Consider the following 3328-nt stretch of genomic DNA (forward strand, 5'->3'; position numbering starts at 1 on the left):
ACATGTTGGGAGAGAGCATATGAAATCCAGATTCTCAGCTTCCCTGGAAAAACTCAGAAGATCTAGAAACACTGAGCTCATGTTCCTACAGCAAAACAACTGTGAGAGTTGAGTCAGGGCTGCCCACTGCAGACAGGGCATGTGGTCTCAAAGCCCTCATCACTCTTATCACTATACTCCACTCTGTTGTATTCACTTATGTCGCCCGTCTGTCCCCTGTAGTCACCAAAATATCATCCTCTGCCTTATTTAGTCAGAGCTTTCTCTCTGACTAAATATTTTGCCACACCCAGTCTCTCTACCATGTCTTTAGTTGCAGTCTACCCTACAAGAATGAAATTCTATTTTTTTCCCCATCTCTTTCCTTCCCACTTCTCTGAATTCACCTGATCTTTTTTTTTTTTTTTAATTATTTTTAATTTATTTTGGCTGTGCTGGGTCTTCGTTTCTGTGCTAGGGCTTTCTCTAGTTGTGGCAAGTGGGGGCCACTCTTCATTGCGGTGCGCGGGCCTCTCACTATCGCGGCCTCTCTTGTTGCAGAGCACAGGCTCCAGAGGCGCAGGCTCAGTAGTTGTGGCTCACGGGACTAGTTGCTCCACGGCATGTGGGATCCTCCCAGACCAGGGCTCGAACCCGTGTCCCCTGCATTAGCAGGCAGATTCTCAACCACTGTGCCACCAGGGAAGCCCCCACCTGATCTTTTAGGAGTTGGCTTGTAACCATCATATTCGGAAACTTTGGTCAACATTGGTCTCTGCCCTTTCTGATCAGTGGAATTCCTTTTTTTTTTTTTTTTTTTTGCAGAGGCGCAGGCTCAGTAGTTGTGGCTCACGGGACTAGTTGCTCCACGGCATGTGGGATCCTCCCAGACCAGGGCTCGAACCCGTGTCCCCTGCATTAGCAGGCAGATTCTCAACCACTGTGCCACCAGGGAAGCCCCCACCTGATCTTTTAGGAGTTGGCTTGTAACCATCATATTCGGAAACTTTGGTCAACATTGGTCTCTGCCCTTTCTGATCAGTGGAATTCCTTTTTTTTTTTTTTTTTGTGGTACGCGGGCCTCTCACTGGCGTGGCCTCTCCCGTTGCGGAGCATGCGCAGGCTCAGCAGTCATGGCTCACGGGCCCAGCCGCTCCGCGGCACATGGGATCTTCCCGGACCGGGGCACGAACCCGTGTCCCCTACATCAGCAGGCAGACTCTCAGCCACTGTGCCACCAGGGAAGCCCATGGAATTCCTTTTTTAATTAAGAATTCTGGATTACATATATAATGATATTCCATTTTCTTTTAGCATTTCTCTTCCTTGAAAGTAAAGATAGGAAGAGTAACATGGCAGAAAGGGGTCTATAAACTCCCCTATGGATCGAGGCCTGCCATGCCCAGTTCTCTACTAGGATACACAGGAACTGAAAAGGGATAAAACATACAAACTCTGACTTAGACTAAGGTTTCTCAACTTTAAGACAGGACATTTAAGGCCAGATAATTCTTTGTCATGGGGGCTAGCCCTGTGCTTTGTAGAATGTTTAGCAGCATCCTTGGCCCCTACTCACTAGCAGCCAGTAGCAATGCCCCTGTTTTGACAATCAAAAATGTCTCCAGATGTTGGCAAATGTTCCCTGGGGCTCAAACCACACCAGGCTGGAAATTGCTGTCCTAAAGGAATTCGAAATCTCACTGCAGATATCAAAATGACCAAAAAAAAAGAAAAAAAGTAGTAAAATCATGATGGTAGAGACTTGCTGTGTTTGGGCATCATACCCATCCCATCTTCCTTCAGAAACAATTCTAGGATTTTTTAAGGGAGATTACCATTTTTCTTTTGGATACTGTCTGTTAGCACTGTTGATCAATGTATCTTGAATCTTTCCCCTTCCAGCTGAGGGAAAGACTCATCACCTAAATCTAGCCAATGGAACACACCCGCACACTCCCTGGAATTTTTCTCATGAGTGACAAAAAAGACTCAAGTTCACTGGAGTTCATTCACTGCAGAAGGAACAACTAAAAGTAACTGTCAAGAAGTTTCTGTAATCAACACTTTCCGGAACTTTCTGAGTTTCTATCCTTTGTAAATCTAGTTCCTTCAACCCTTTGAGCATCCAGCAACCACTCAAATAAATTCTGGTTTTGGTTACATTAGCCAGAGTAGGTTTCTGTTGTTTGCCACCAAAGAATCATCAGCAAGGGGCTTCCCTGGTGGCGCAGGGGTTGAGAGTCCGTCTGCTGATGCAGGGGACACGGGTTCGTGCCCCGGTCCGGGAGGATCCCACATGCTGCGGAGCAGCTGGGCCCGTGAGCCATGGCCGCTGAGCCTGCGCATCCGGAGCCTGTGCTCCGCAACGGGAGAGGCCACAACAGTGAGAGGCCCACGTACCGCAAAAAACAAACAAAAAAAAGAATCATCATCAAGAGTTACTGGTAGTACCTTAAAATAGAAAATTTAAAAAAAAAAGGAAAGTATTACCATAATCTAAAACTGAATATATAAATATATATATATTATATGAACACATAGGTGTTATGATCCCTATTAAAATATCTGATTACATATGAATATATGTGCATCTAGACAAAGACACATATGAAAAAGTATACTTAAATTTTAAAAAGCACTCAGTTAGGATATGACATTACAGGTGACATGCATTAAGATATTTTCTGTATTTTTTATTTTCTTTTTTTATGTATGAATTTTAATAATCTCTTGCTTTACATACAGATATATTCATTTTATTATTTAAAAAGCCCTAGGTATTTAAAAAATATATCTGAAATGCCCATGGCTATTATGTATGGTATTATGCTACTTTATGTTTTAACTGTCAAACATTTAGTACTTTGCTAACAACTGAACCTCTATTGAACCAGAAATTCATTCTACTTATCTGAAATCAAAATGAATAGCACTCATAGGGTTGAACAATCCTACATCTTACCCCACTTTTACTTACAAACCATCTCACCACACGACTGCAACACACTTCAGTTTTGAGGTCAGATAGTTGCATTAACTAGTGAAGTCGTTTTACTAATTACTAAGGGTTTGCTGCTATAGCCCTTAATAATTTGGAATATTTGATATGTCCTAATCAGTCAGGTGAAGTTGGGAAAAGCCATGATGACAAAAGCAAACGGAAAGGGACCCCACACTGGGAGACAGATATATAATTAACAAGCCCTTTTATCTAAACTTTCATTAAAGACAAACGATCAAATGTTGAGATCTAAAAGGCATAGCTTTTCATTAAAGTGTAGCTTCCTTTCAAGAACTGCTCCGCCTTGGGCAAACATTTGTCAACATACATTCCAAACCATCACTCTTT

The sequence above is a fragment of the Lipotes vexillifer genome, unplaced genomic scaffold, assembly GCF_000442215.2.
Source record: "Lipotes vexillifer unplaced genomic scaffold, Lipotes_vexillifer_v1.1 scaffold417, whole genome shotgun sequence".
Taxonomy (NCBI): Eukaryota; Metazoa; Chordata; class Mammalia; order Artiodactyla; family Lipotidae; genus Lipotes; species Lipotes vexillifer.